Source organism: Bufo gargarizans, chromosome 6 (assembly GCF_014858855.1).
Source record: "Bufo gargarizans isolate SCDJY-AF-19 chromosome 6, ASM1485885v1, whole genome shotgun sequence".
Taxonomy (NCBI): domain Eukaryota; kingdom Metazoa; phylum Chordata; class Amphibia; order Anura; family Bufonidae; genus Bufo; species Bufo gargarizans.
Genome location: NC_058085.1, coordinates 249,256,858 through 249,273,118, shown reverse-complemented (window position 1 = coordinate 249,273,118; position 16,261 = coordinate 249,256,858). Strand labels below are relative to the sequence as shown.

At 42.1% G+C, this 16,261-nt stretch overlaps 1 protein-coding gene across 1 annotated transcript in view; it reads left to right on the top strand.

Moving 5' to 3' along the window:
- The first annotated feature begins 8,581 nt into the window (after window positions 1-8,581).
- The window catches only part of LOC122941577 (neuropeptide Y receptor type 4-2-like), a 35,062-nt gene continuing 27,382 nt past the window's right edge, over window positions 8,582-16,261 (top strand). The window contains exon 1 of the mRNA XM_044298926.1: window positions 8,582-8,660. The gene's annotated coding sequence lies outside the window, so the exon portion shown is untranslated. The remainder of the gene's footprint in view (window positions 8,661-16,261) is intronic.

Below are 16,261 nucleotides of genomic sequence, written 5' to 3'. Positions count from 1 at the left end.
TCTCTACTGTGTTGGACATTCCCGGCCAGTACAATTTGTCTCTCAGGAGAGACAAGAGTTTATCCCGGCCAAGGTGTCCAAACAGTTGGTGGTTCAATCTGGTTAGCTCTGTTTGCAGATGCTGTGGGACCACGGAAAGAGGAAGTTGCTGTGTACTGGTATCGTAACACAGGATCCCTTGCTGTATTGACCAGGGATGCTGTGGAGATGTAAAGTGTGTCATTAGAAGAGGATCTTTGGCTTGTTCCTCCTCAAATGACACCGGGCCTTTACTCAGATTGGTGCGAACTGCAATCTGGTAGGCTGGTAGTGGCTCAGTGCCTGTTTCCCGAAGGATCCCAGACACTGCCGCTAGTTTGGCCAATTCATCCGCTTTGTTGTTACCTAGCGTCAAAGGCTCGTCCCCTTTCTGATGCGCAGGGATTTTTATGATGGCTACTTCCGCCGTGTGTGCCATGCCCCATTCCCAAAGTTCTTTCAGGACCGACAAATGAGCCAGAGGTTTGTTTTGGCTGTCCACAAATCCTCATCTTTTCCACGTGTCCAGGTGCAGGTTGAGGGAACGAACTACATATGAACTGTCACTATATATAGTTCGTTTCCCTGGGGGTTGAAGAATCAAGGCTTGCTTGACCGCCTCCAGTTCTGCCCGCTGTGCCGGCATGTGACCTGGTAACTTGACAAGACTCTGGGTACCTGTGGTCTCATCCAGCACGCAAAACCTGTGACATAGGTCCCATCCATGTAAAATCGAGAGCCATCAACAAAGATGATTCTGTCTTCTGGATGTTTATCGGTCCTGAAAATTTGTGGCGCGTTAATATGCGCTGGTTGGCCACAGTCATGTTCGGTTCCAGTTAGGTTCAGTAACTGGGACAGAACATACTTGGCTTTGTAGTTCACCTGCAGACTCCGGCCACTGAGGTCCATAATCCACCTCCCGAATCTCTGTTGGGAGACTCCAGGGAGTGTATCATGGAGCAAGAGGGCCAATGGAGAGTATGAAGTCTGCAAAGTGAGGGGTCTAAAGCCTACAATATGTCCGGTGGTTTTGACGGCATAGTGTATGGATGCCAGTTGTTTGGCACACTCATCGAACCCTCGTTCAATGGGTGAAATCAACCTGGAGAAGTATCCCAGCGGTCTAGTGTCATACCCTATCTGCTGTATGAGGACTGCTGAGATAGACTCCGTCCCTGCATGCGCCTGCATGGCTTTTTCCCCTTCAGGATGGGGAGTGGCCAATACAGGGGCAGAGGAGAGATCCCTTTTCAAAGTAGAAAAGGCCTCTTCCTGTGCATCAGACCAACCTTTGATTGATGGGTCTTCTCCTCTGAGGAGTTCATAGAGGGGTTTCGCTTTGGCAGCAAAATCCTCTATGAACTCCCTCATGAAATTATCAACTCCCAGGAATTTTCTCAAATCCTGTAGAGTGCCTGGTCTAGGTAACTTTACCATGGCTTCCACTCTGGCTGCCACGATTCCTTTGGCTCCAAAAGAAATTTGGTCACCTCTGTTCTGGACAAATTTACCTTGTGGGACTCAGCTTGATTCCTGACTTGGCCAGGAGTCTCAATAGCTCTTTTAACAGAACGAAGTGTTCTTCTTTGGTTTCTGTGTGTAAGAGCAAGTCGTCCACGTATTGCAGAAGGCATCCCGGCCGTGAAAATACACTCAGAACGGCCGCCAAGGCCTGGTGAAAATACGTGGGAGTACACCGAACATGTACTGTTTGTCTCCTACTGTAAAGGCAAATTTGTACCTACAGTTTTCAGTGAGTTCAATTGAAAAGAACCCATTGGCAACATCTATGGTTGAGAATATGCGACTTTTGCCGCTTATTCTGGCTATGATGTCGTGAGTCTGTGCCACCACTGGGGCGGACATTGGGGTGTATTTTTTAAGGACCCGGAGGTCTATGGTGAGCCTCCATGCATTGGTGTCCTTTTTCTTTACTGGCCAGAGTGCATTGTTGCATTTAGAATTGCCCTCTATGACCACCCCCCTAGTTTTCAATTCCTGGACAGTGTCCAAAATTGAATGGATGGCTTCTGGTGGAAAGCGGTATTGTCGTTGAGGTGGAGGGTCGGGACCTTGTATGTCCACCTGAACTCGAATCAGTCTGCCACAATAATTTTTCCCTGGGCCCACAGATCGGGGTACTCATACACAATAGGCTCAAGGTCTGGATTATGCGAGATCTCAGGCCATTTGTGTTCAAGTATTTTAGTAGAGTCATCTACTGTTGGCAATGGTGGTCCCAGAAACTAGCGTTGGTTGACAAACACCTTGGATTGTCTGGGACCCTTCCATACAATACTATTTGCCAGATCTAGTATCCACCCATTTTGTGTCATTATGTCGGTTCCAATAATGTTGTCAGAACAGGGGTAATACCACATGGGGATCCTAAGGGTCGTGTGACTGGTAATCTGGACAATTACTTCTTCTATTCTGTGGGCCTTCACCCCCCCTTGTTGGTGATCAAATCCGATCACCACACACTGAGGGCTGTTGGGATGTAAATCATGTTTGACATTGGTAATGGAAATTTCCGCACCAGTGTCAAGCATGATTTCAGCGTCCTGATTTTTTATTTTGGCTTTTATGTGGGGTCTCCCTGAAGAATCCAGTATGATAGGACATACTGGCGCCAGATCTTTAGGGATCCCTGATCTTCAATCAATTTCTACCAGACTCCCAGTAGGTACCTGTGAGGTACATACTGCCACTTGTGGGTTCTTGCTATGGAGCCTTTGTGTGGATTCCAGGGATTCCACACTCCTTACCGAACGCGCTGGGTCATTCACAACAGCCACACGTTTTGGTGTCTGGACCTGTGAATGTCCCAGATATTCCCCCACTGGTTTGGCATAATTAGGTTTCATCTTGAAACCGTTATTATTGCCCGTTCTCTCAGGATTTGTCTGATTATTACGTGACCATTGTGGACAATTCCTCTTTATGTGCCTGTATTGTAAACATAGTAAGCATTGAATGCCTCCTATCCTTTCCAATGGCGGGGCCGTGGAGCGAACAGCTGAATTACCCTTTGTGTGCTGTACCCGTTCATCTTGAGATGTATCGTGTACAGGCGCACGCTCCATCACTTTGATGGATTTCTTATTGAGCAGTGTATCCTGTCTGCACTGCTCAATAATCATAGCAGCATCCGTGAGGGATGGCTCCCTAGCTGCGCTCAACCGGATTGCAGTGTCAAGGTATGGGAATTTCTCCACAAACATGCGTATCATACCCTGTGGAATTCCGATACCATGATCCTTTGTAACCCTTCTATACATGGCTTCAAACCGACTACACATAGACAGAGGTTTGTCATGTATAGTGGGTTTAAACTTGGACAGGATATCTGGAGTGACGTCCCAATGGCCCGTTGCCAGTCTCATGAGTATGGAGAAACGTTCCTCCTTGTCATAAAACTGTCAATTCATGGGTTGCGTCCTCCCTGTTACCTCATACCTTTGGTTTAGGTGTGTAGGTAACCATAAATGGAATAACTCCATGCGATATTCGTGAGCCACTGAATACTTGTTACAGTGACCCTCGAAGATATCACATGAAGTAAACGGATCTACACTGGGATCATATTTTGGGATCTCCTTGCAAATCCGTAACAGGAAGTTTATTCTTGCCATACTGGAATGGTTAGGATAAAAATCTTCCTGTCTTTCCGGACGCGTTGGCGGATTGGAAGTGGTAAATGGCCAACCACTTTCCTCTCTCCAATCATTGTCCTGTTCCTGGAATCGGTTGCTACCCCTATTCGTCGGGTGTTTGATCCGTGGGAGATCTTGGCGCCGTCGCCGCTGTCTCCCCCTGTGCTGTTCCCGAAACACAAACCTGTTTCGTGGGCAACATGCTGTTAGCACCATGCCGTGACAGATTCGAGATGACCTGCTGTAAATCCGCAATGGTTTGCGTTTTCCCAGCCAGGTCCTCTCGAAGTTGAACAATCATGCTATCCATAGATACCGTATTGTTCCTGAACTGATTTATCTCAGTGTACAGTCTGAGCAGTTCCTTATCCATGTCAGAGTAGAAACTCTCCTTGTCCTAGACTCTAACACGTAAATCTCCCTGCCCCTCTTGACCGTACACTGGGACTTCTCTTTTAGTTGTGTTTGTAGTGTGTGTAACTGTTTGATGTTTTCAACACAACAATTGCAGTGAAAGTTTGCCGTGTTAGAAACTTCCTCTGCCTTTGTTGTGCTGTTAAGTGTTTCAAGATGTTCTGGCTTCCAAATGATATCCTCAAAGGTGTGAACCAATTTGGCTAACATTTGGAGCCGTTTATTGTACACACTACGATTAATGCAGAGTTTATCATGAGCGTATGCCTGGTCCAATAAAGTGGACCATAGCAGCTCAGTGGATTTGTACGTGGTGGGGATGATGGGGTTGTATGTGCTATGTTTGCTGAGGTGTTGCAGTGTGGCGAAGTTCATACTCACTTTTTGACGAGAGGCCATCTTCATTGGTGTCATTGTTCGTTGTACTGTGTTGCTGCGTGGAGGAGGCCCTTCAATATTCGGAACGTCTTCTCCCGACCAGCCAGACGACTTTTGCTTCAATGATGATGGTTCTCTCTTCAGTCTTCAGCGTGTAAGGGAATCAGAAAATATTAATGCACAAAAATCAGAAAAGATTTTAGATTCTCTGCTGTAGAGTTTGCTCTGTGTCTAGTTCTGATTGAGAAAAAACGCTCTACCTGTGCTAACCTTCAGGCTATGGACGCTCAGAATCCGCTGACCGGGTCCTTCCCACCTGATTATTTAACAGCGTAAGCGATTTTTCTTCCCAAAACCAAACACAGATACAAACTCCTAGCAGTGGGCCTGGCTCGCCAATGTTAAGGGGGATATTAATTATTGTTTTTATGCAAATCTCAATAATTAATATTCATAAATAGGCGTGAATTGTCTAGTGATAACCCCGCCTATTTATGCCTAAATTAACAACAAACACTCCTGATCACCTTACTCTATACTGAACTACCCTAGCTGCATGCGCCTTACTAATTACCGCTAGTAACCACAAGTTACAAAACAGGTATAAATAACACAGTATTTATTAACCTTTACAGAACATAACACACGTAATACAATAACAATACAGTACTACAACTATTGGTGCAGCGCCTTACTACTACAAAAGAATATATTAGTTTATAACTATATATAGCTATATCAAGGGAATAGATATATATATTTATAGCAGCATACAGCAATACAAGTACAACGCACTATAACAACACACTAATACGGTTCTAACTACGCTAACACAGTCCCAATTCCTCCCCAGAATCTATCTACAATTACAATAATGCACATACATACACGTTATCAGGAGCCTACCCAATCCTGTCAATATACTCTCCCTACGGGGAACAACAAGGGGTAAATACGGACACAGCTGCTGCTGGGGTAAACAGGGCAGCCGTGAAGGGGTATCAGGGGTTGTGGTACAGGGGCAACACCAGGGTAGGTATAAGGGTTGCAGAGGCAATACCCGGGTAGGTATAAGGGTTAAGCGGGGGAAATGAGGGATCTTGGGGGAACACAGGGGGATTGTTGGTGATGGAAGGGTTACAGGGGAAGGTAAGGGTATCGTTGGTGGTGGAAGGGTTAATACAGGGGAATCAGGGAATTCAGGGGAAGGTAAGGGTATCGTTGGTGGTATAGGGCAGGGGAATAATATATATATATATATATATATCGTTGGTGGTATAGGGAGGGTATATATATATATATGTCTATATATCTCGTTGGTGGTATAGTGGGGAAAAGATGGGGAGAAAATACTCAGCGGTGGTAATGCTCATTGTCCAGGGGGGCTCGTTTGTCCAGGGGATGCTTCTCCTCGGGCTGGTGGACTTACCTGAGTCCTGAGCGGAGCGCCGCCAGCCTCGCTCTCAGTTCCACCATTGCCGCCGCGCGCATGCGCACCGCCGGCCTGAACACGTGGGCCGGCGCGGTGATATGACGTCACCGCGCCGGCCCGAGGATCTCGGAGCTCACTTCCAGGCGGGGGGATCCTTTGATCCTCCCGTCTGTGGAGCGGACGCCTACCTCCGGCACTGTAATTACAGCGCCGGAGGTCAGCCACCCACAGGGGCATGGGAACTCTTTGTTCCGATGTCTCTGTAAGGCGCACCATCTCTGGCGCGGCCGGAGATGGTGACAAAAGGGCAGAGGATCTTATTGATGCTTTGTCCCTTGAAGAGGCCGACGCTGGACATAATTGCCCAAGTGTCGCTCTCCTCCACCACCCCCAGCAGGCACATCTGAGCGGGGGGGATTTGGGCACCAGAATAACGGCCATATATGTTTATGGATGCTTGAGGCACATCCATAAACATATATGAATGGACACATTAAACATATAGGGGGCAGGTAAGCCCACCTATATTACAATATATATTATATACATAGGGGTGTACATATATCTATAGATGCTTGGGACACATCCATAGACATATGTACCCATACTCATGAAACCCACCCCCAGGATGTATATTCTATATACATAGAGATGTATTCTGCCAAAAGGGGGCATACATACATCTCCATGTATGAATACACAACCTACCTGGACGGGCCCAGAGAAAGGTCCCATATATATGCATATATGTCAGGGCATATATACATATATATACTTGACACTTCCCTCAACATGGTGAACCCTCTGTATTCACTCTGGTGAAGTCTTCTCTTGATTGTTGACTTTGACACACATGCACCTACCTCCTGGAGAGTGTTCTTGATCTGGCCAACTGTTGTGAAGGGTGTTTTCTTCACCAGGGAAAGAATTCTTCAGTCATCCACCACAGTTGTTTTCCGTGGTCTTCCGGGTCTTTAGTGTTGCTGAGCTCACCGGTGCATTCCTTCTTTTTAAGAATGTTCCAAGCAGTTGTTTTGGCCATGCCTAATGTTTTTGCTATCACTCTGATGGGTTTGTTTTGTTTTTTCAGCCTAATGATGGCTTGCTTCACTGATAGTGACAGTTGTTTGGCTCTCATCAGCAACAGATTCCAAATGCAAATAGCACACTTGAAATGAACTCAGGACCTTTTATCTGCTCATTGTAATTGGGATAATGAGGGAATAATACACACCTGGCCATGGAACAGCTGAGAAGCCAATTGTCCCATTACTTTTGGTCCCTTAACAAGTGGGAAACACATATGCAAACTGTTGTAATTCCTACACCGTTCACCTGATTTGGATGTAAATACCCTCAAATTAAAGCTGACAGTCTGCAGTTAAAGCACATCTTGTTCGATTCATTTCAAATCCATTGTGGTGGTGTATAGAGCCAAAAATGTTAGAATTGTGTCGATGTCCCAATATTTATGGACCTGACTGTAGTTGAGCCTATATAAGGTTAATCCACGGCACTCCAATTCATGTGCAAATCTTTACATTTTATTGTGTTTACAGATTATCATTGTATACATCCAGATTAAAGGATTAGTATGTAGCCACATAAGTCATAGTTCCTGGACATTTCGGTCTAATTATGACCTTCCTCAGCGGGATCTTAGTGGCGGTGCAGTAGGTATGACGCTGGATGTTCCAGTTTCATACCTACTGCACCGCCACTAAGATCCCACTGAGAAAGGTCATAATTAGACCGAAACGTCCGGGAACTATGATTTATGTGGCTACATACTAATCATTTAATCTGGATGTATAAAATGATAATCTGTAAAAACAATAAAATGTAAAGATTTGCACATGAATTGGAGTGCCTTGGATTAACCTAACATCTCTTCTACAACTCTCACAGGCACCCACAGTGGATTTATGGTGTGCAGAGTACACATCTCTTCAACCGATATAGTTGAGCCTGTCTGGGATTACATGAAGAGACAGAAGGATTTTAGCAAGCCTATATCCACAAAACATCTGTGGTTAGTTTTCCAAGATGTGTGTGTCTATCTATCTATCTATCTATCTATCTATCTATCTATCTATCTATCTATCTACCTACCTATCTATCGTTATTCTTATGATGGTGAAGGATGTGGGGGGTGTCAAAAGAAAATGCTGGTGCCATCCTACCCAAGGGCAGGACTGTATGGCATGGAGATGTATGGAGAATTATTGGTTGGCATTGTTAGGTTGAGGTTACAAGTGTTTCTAGAACTATTGTACATTGTATATGTGGTGGCATGCTACATGGGGGCAAGGACAGAAGTAGAAAATTACAACCAATATTCCTGGTATGTGCCAAACTGTAGAGAACTATAAGCTGTAGTGACAGTTTTATTAAGGACTTAGTGGGTTAACGCGCTGGCAGTTTGTACTACTGTATAGAATGTTCTATAACATAATTTTGTGGATCAATATTGTGGATGTACCTGCACAGAATTCCGGGAAAGGTACTGCCTGCCACCTACACACACTATCTCGCTATGCAGCAAGGTCAGGTTCAGCCTTGAATGCTTGCACACGTATGTAATATAGCCTATAGGTCTTCACCAACAGAGAGAGCTGTCGCACTGTGGAGAAGAGAATGAGGGTGGTAGTGTGCACTAGCTCTACGCCCACTGCATAAACAAACATCGAAGCAGGCAGTCAGCAATCTCAGACTGCACTTTCCAGACTTCTGCCTTCTACTGGAGTCTCTTCCCCAAGGTAAGGATTGATAGTCTTAGACGGAAATGTGTCTGGTTCACATAGGAGGAGAGGAGGACAATCTCCTGCAATCATAAGAAAAAAAGTTACATAAATATGTGATATAGCTATGAATATGGAGCAAAGCACTTACGGTATATTCCTCATCTGTGAGGTTCATAGCTTTTCTGGATCTGCCCACAATGTTACTAACATTTATTTTGTATCTGTTATCATTTTATGCCACTGTTGGTATTTATAGAAAAGCTAAAAATTTTGTTATAGTATATTGTAAAATCTAGAGCAAAAGGCTAAACATCTATCTGTTGATCTATCTCTCTGCCTATGTATTTAATTATCTATCTATTTATCTAATATATAGATATGTATCTAATCTATCTATATATATCTATATATGTAAGCATCTATCCTCTATATAATATCTATCTTCTGTATCTATCTATTATGTATTGTATCTAATATCTATGTATGTAATCTATATCTATCTGTCCATATATGTTAGCATATATCCTCTATCTATATCTATCTACTGTATCTATCTATTGTATCTAATATCTATGTATGTAATCTATATCTATGTATGTAAGCATCTATCATCTACCTATCTATTTATCATCTATCTATTGTATCTAATATCTATGTATGTAATCTATATCTATGTATGTAAGCATCTATCATCTTCCTATCTATTTATCATCTATCTATCTATTGTATCTAATATCTATGTATGTAATCTCTATCTATGTATGTTAGCATCTATCATGTACCTATTTATCATCTATCTATCTAGCTACAGTACTTATGTCTATCTAGCAGGAGAAGGGAGCAGCACTCACAGATATAGAGGGGTGTATACAGAACATTGGGTGCCTGAAAACATTAAAGGGTAATATGTTTAAAAAATTAAATTTATGTTTCTAATATACTTTATTAATTAATTTTGCTGTTTTACTGAACAAATAGACACCTGAAGTTTAAGTGTCCATCGCTCTTTAGAACCAGTATACTTGTAGACCGCTGACAGCACTGTACTGGTGTACGGATTCCACTGTACTGGTGGCGAGCACTGCATGGTGAGGAACACACGTGGCTGCTCACACCTGTGCCGCTGAGCTTGGCTAAATTCTGGCATAGAACATCGGTACCCTGTACCAATATGCAATGCCAGGATTTAGAAGAGCAGAGCAGGCTATTGCCTGTGCCCACTCCGCTCACCCAGAAGCTCTGCATAGCACATGGATCAGGAGTCACTGCATGCCCTAGTCCACCAGTACAGTGGATTCTGACCCGCTATAAACAGATGCCTATTTGTTTAGTAAAACAGCAAAATCCTTTAATAAAATATATTAGAGAAATGAATTTAAGGGGATTTAGAACACTTTTAAACCAACTTGTCTAAAGGGTTACCCTTTAACCTGATCCAAGGTAGACACTGTAGCCGCACTCCAGTAGATGCAAAGCGAAGACTGCTTTATTCATCACTCATACATATGAAGAGGATTTTTAAACCCCACAGTGCAGTCAAGTGCAATAAAAAAAATATAAATTCATATATTATAAACATCCATAATTCATATGCATAGTAAACAACACAAATGCTATAAAGTGAAGTGCTAGGCATAAACCTCAAATACATCAAAATCAATGATAAATTCTATCTATCTATCTATCTATCTATCTATGTAATATCTATTTACCTTGCAGCCCATAATAACATCCTGGACATTCTGTAAGTTGTCCTTTTCTCCTTCTATACTGTCTCTCTGTAATATCCTTTTAAGATCCTTTTAAGTGTGTGTCAGGGCCAGAGATAGAAAAAATATAAGTGAAATCTAGTATATTTTTTCCATACTTTTACGTACCTTTCCTATAGAAGGGTGTCTGCAGTGACTTGTCCACAGTGCAGTCAAGTGCAATAAAAAAATATTAATTCATGTATTATAAACATCCATAATTCATATGCATAGTAAACAACACAAATGCTATAAAGTGAAGTGTTAGGCATAAAACTCAAATACATCAAAATCAATGATAAATTCTATCTATCTATCTATCTATCTATCTATCTATCTATCTATCTAATTACCTTACAGCCCATAATAACATCCTGGACATTCTGTAAGTTGTAGTTTTCTCTTTCTATACTGTCTCCCTGTAATATCCTTTTAAGATCCAATAACAACCACTGGACATGCTGGAACTTGTAGTTGCCCCATTTTTCACTGATATCCCATAATAACAACCTGGTCATGCTTAGACTTATAGTTATTTTCTCTTATATCTGTATCTGATGTTATATCCAATAATAGTTTTCTAAGCTCATAACCCGCCCCTATAACGTCCTCTAATACCCAGTAATCCATAGGTGGATTGTGTACAATGTTCTGTGTATGGCTATATTATATGCTTTGTGTTTGATGGTGCTACCATACATGTATGGCAGTCTTATGTGTCTGTGTGTATTGTCATTACATAGGCTATGTATGCCATTTTTGCATGGGCTTGCAAAATTATGTGGCTATTAGTGTTGAGCGAGCATGCTCGGCCGAACTTCTGTTGGGCTCGAGCATCGCTATGCTTGGCACATGGCAGTACTTGGCCGAGTACCGCATTTGCTCGAGTGCCATGCTCGAGTCTCCTCCCTGCACATTTCTTGGCTGCTATCTAGCTATTACAGTGATTGGCTGTCCGGAACATGTGATCGGGTGCTATATAGCACCCAATGGCGCTTGTTCAGCTTATTATTAGTCAGGGAGAGCTGCGCTTAGGAAGGGACAGATAGTGTAGGGAGTGTGATCGCAATCTATTTAGTTGAAAATTTTTTCAAAGACCCAAAAGTCCCTTTAAGGACTATTACATGTGGTGACAGCAATATAATATAGCCATATATTATTTTTTTTTCCATACTTTTCCTTTAGAGGTTGTTCTGCAGTGACTTGTGAAATCTGTGCAATACCTTCTGTGTGTCAGGGCCAGAGAGAAAAAATATAAGTGAAATCTAGTATATTTTTTCCATACTTTTTCATACTTTTTCTATAGAAGGGTGTCAGCAGTGACTTGTGACATCTGTGCAATACCTTCTGTGTGTCAGGGCCAGAGATAGAAAAAATAGAAAAAGTTGTAAAAAATAGGAAAAAGACATGTAGACATATTAGGTATCGTCGCGTCCGTATTGACCAGCTCTATAACCATGTCACATCACCTAACCCTGTAAAAAATAAAAACGGTGCTAAATAAAAAAATAAAATTGTCACCTTACATCACAAAAACTGCAACATCAACCGATCAAAAAGGCGTATGCCCACGGAAATAGTACCAATCTAACCGTAATCTCATCCCACAAAAAATTAGCCCCTACCTGAGACAATCGCCCAAAAAATAAAAAAACTATGGCTCAGAATATGGAGACACTAAAGCATCATTTTTTTTTTGTTTTAAAAAAGCTGTTATTGTGTAAAACTTACATAAATAAAAATAAAGTATACATGTTAGGTATCGCCACGTCCGTATCGACTGGCTCTATAAAAATATCACATGACCTAACCCCTTAGGTGAACACCGTAAAAAATAAAAAATAAAAACTGTGCTAAATAAACAATTATTTGTCACCTTACATCACAAAAAGTATAATAGCAAGCGATCAAACCGTCATCTTATCCCGCAAAAAATTAGACCCTACCTAAGATAATCACCCAAAAACTAAAAAGAACTATGGCTCTTAGGCTATGGAAACACTAAAACATGATTTTTTTTGGTTTCAAAAATGAAATCATTGTGTAAAATTTATATAAATAAAAATATATATACATATTTAATATCGCCGCATTCATATCATCTTACATCACAAAAAGTGCCAATCAAACCGTCATCTTATCCCGCAAAAAATTAGACCCTACCTAAGATAATCGCCCCAAAAACTGAAAAAACTATGGCTCTCAGACTATGGAGATGCTAAAACATGATTTTTGTTTCAAAAATGAAATCATTGTGTAAAACTTACATAAATAAAAAAATTGCATACATATTAGGTATTGCTGCGTCTGTGACAACCTGCTCTATAAAAATACCACATGATCTAACCTGTCAGATGAATGTTGTAAATAACAAAAAAAAATTGTAATATAGAGCAACCAAAAATCATATGTACCCTAAACTAGTACCAACAAAACTTCCACCCTATCACGTAGTTTCTAAAATGGGGTCACTTTTTGGAGTTTCTACTCTAGAGGTGCATCAGGGGGGCTTCAAATGGGACATAGTGTAAAAAAAAACAGTCCAGCAAAATCTGCCTTCCAAAAACTGTATGTCATTCCTTTCCTTCTGCGCCCTGTCGTATGCCCGTACAGCAGTTTACGACCACATATGGGGTGTTTCGGTAAACTACAGAATCATGGCCATAAATATTGAGTTTTGTTTGGTTGTTAACCCTTGCTTTGTAACTGGAAAAAAATATTAAAATAGAAATCTGACAAAAAAGTGAAATTTTGAAATTGTATCTCTATTTTCCATTAATTCTTGTTGAACACCTAAAGGGTTAACGACGTTTGTAAAATGAGTTTTGAATACCTTGAGGGGTGTAGTTTCTTAGATGGGGTCACTTTTATGGAGTTTCTACTCTAGGGGTGCATCAGGGGGGCTTCAAATGGGACATGGTGTCAAAAAAAACAGTCCAGCAATATCTGCCTTCCAAAAACCGTATGGCATTCCTTTCCTTCTGCGCCCTGCCGTGTGCCTGTACAGCAGGTTATGACCACATATGGGGTGTTTCTGTAAACTACAGAATCAGCGCCATAAATATTGAGTTTTGTTTGGCTGTTAACCCTAGCTTTCTAACTGGAAAAAAAATATAAAAATGGAAAATGTGCCCAAAAAATGAAATTTTGAAATTGTATCTCTATTTTCCATTAATTCTTGTGGAACACCTAAAGCGTTAACGACGTTCGTAAAATCAGTTTTGAATACGTTTAAGGGTTTAGTTTCTTAGATGGGGTCACTTTTATGGAGTTTCTACTCTAGGGGTGCATCAGGGGGCTTCAAATGGGACATGGTTTAAAAAAAAAAACTGTCCAGCAACATCTGCCTTCCAAAAACCGTATGGCATTCCTTTCCTTCTACTCCCTGCCGTGTGCCCGTACAGCAGTCTATTTTCCATTAATTCTTGTGGAACACCTAAAGAGTTAACTAAATTTGTAAAATCAGTTTTTAATACCTTGAGGAGTGTAGTTTCTAGAATGGGGTCATTTTTGGGTGGTTTCTATTATGTAAGCTTCACTTAAAAAGTTGTTTTCTGAAAATTTCTGAGAAATTTCAAGAATTGCTTCTAAACTTCTAAGCCTTGCAACATCCCCCAAAAATAAAATGTAATTCCCAAAATGATCCTAACAGGAAGTAGATATATGGGAAATGTAAAGTAATAACTATTTTTTTTTTAGGTATTAATATGTATTATAGAAGTAGAAAAATTTAAACTTGGAGATTTGCAACTTTTTTCCAAATTTTTGGCAAATTTGGTATTTTTTATAAATAAAAAAGATTTTTTTTAAATACATTTTACCAGTGTCATGAAGTACAATATGTGATGAAAAAACTATCTTAGAATGGCCTGGATAAGTCAAAGCGTTTTAAAGTTATCACCACATAAAGTGACACTGGTCAGATTAGCAAAAAATGGCCTGGTCCTGAAGGGGGTAATATGAGGAAGGTGAGCATTAAGGGACAGGGAAGTGGCCGTAATATTTTGTAGAATATTCGTCAAATATTTGCGAATACGAATATTTCCTATATTCTTTTTTCTTACTCAAAAATCGTCAAGGTAATGATCGCGTAATAAGGTGTGGGTCAAAAAATGAATATATAGCACTATAGAATATAGTGCTATATATTAGTTTTTTTTAAATATTTGTCTTTTTTTCCATCTGAACACAAGATTCCTCCCTGCTTCTTCCTCTTGGGCCAATGAGTCATTGGCCCACAAGCAACTTAAGCAGGGAGAAATCATGACTTCAGATGGAAAAAAATGATGAATATTCTAAAAAACAAGCATATAGCACTATATTCGAAATATTTGCGATATTGTGCAGATATTCACAATTAAAATTCGTAATTCGAATATTCCTGTTCAACAAAATCCTCCCCCTGATCCTCCTTCCTCCCACCATGGAGAGTCTGGCCAAACAAGTGATCCTACAATCGGATATTCTGAGGAGCTCTTTTCATCGCCATTACTTGATTTGGCCCTCTCACCAAGCACGCTTCAAGAAGGATATGAGATCTTGTGCCCTGATTCCAAACCTCTTGAGCATCCACAGTCACAAGAACATGATGGTGGGGAACGGCAATTAGTGTTTAATGAGGTGGATGATGATGAGACACAGTTGCCAATGAGTCAACCGCAATTATTGTCTCAAGAGGTTGATGAAGAGGCTGAGACACAGTTGTCAATCACTGAGGTTGTGGTTAGGTCAACAAATCAAGAGGATGATCAGAGTGAGGAAGTGGAAGAGGAGGTGGTGGACGATGAGGTCACTGACCCAACCTGGGAAGGTGGAAAGCCGAGCAAGGACATCAGTACAAAGGGGGAAGGATCTGCAGCACCACAACAGGCTGGGAGAGGCAGTGGGGTGGCAAAAGGGAAAAGGTGGGCCACACCAAACAGGTCCACAACTGTTCCACGGAGCACCCCCTTGCAGAAATCTCCCTTGCCAAGGGGTAGATGTTCCGCAGTATGGCGCTTTTTGGAGGAAAGTGCGGACAACAAAAGAATAGTAGTTTGCAACCTGTGCCACCAGCAACCTCACCACTACCAGCATGAGCCGCCACATTCCATCCAAGCACCGTAATAAGTGGGACGAACGCCTGGGTCCATAATCTGTGTCTGTGGCTCACACCACTGCCTTCTCTTCCCCTATGTTACTTGCTGGCCAATCACCTGTCAAAGGAGCAGGCGAGGATGCCTCCTGCCCTGCACTTGAACCTTCGCAAGCACAATCAGCAATCATATCCACTTCCCTGTCCCAGCGCAATGTCCAAATATCCTTAACCCAGGCATTTCAACGCAAGCACATATACCCCGCCACCCACCCACAGGCCATAGCACTAAATGCGCACCTTTCAAAATTACTGGCCCTGGAAATGTTGACAATTAGGCTTGTGGACACTGAAGCTTTCCGCAGCCTGATGGCAGTGGCCGTTCCTCGTTACTCAGTCCCCAGCCGCCACTATTTTTCAAGGTGTGCCGTGCCCGCCTTACACCATGTGTCCCGAAATGTCACACGTGACCAGACCAACGCACTTAACCACGGACACATGGACAAGTGCATTTGGCTAGGGACGCCACATTTCCCTGACGGCACACTGGGTGAACGTTGTAGATGCCGGGAGCGAGTCGTACCCTGGTATGTCACATGTGCTACCGACGTCGAGGATTGCGGGCCCTCCATCGATCAGGGTTTCTGCCAGCACCTACGGTAGTGGCTCCAACCCCCACTACTCCTCCTCTGCCTCCTCCTCCACTTCCACCTCCGAATTATCTGCGAGCAGCATCAGTCAGCCATCAGCCGGTAGCTGGAAGCTACTATTGCTGGTTAAATGCACTTGGTGTG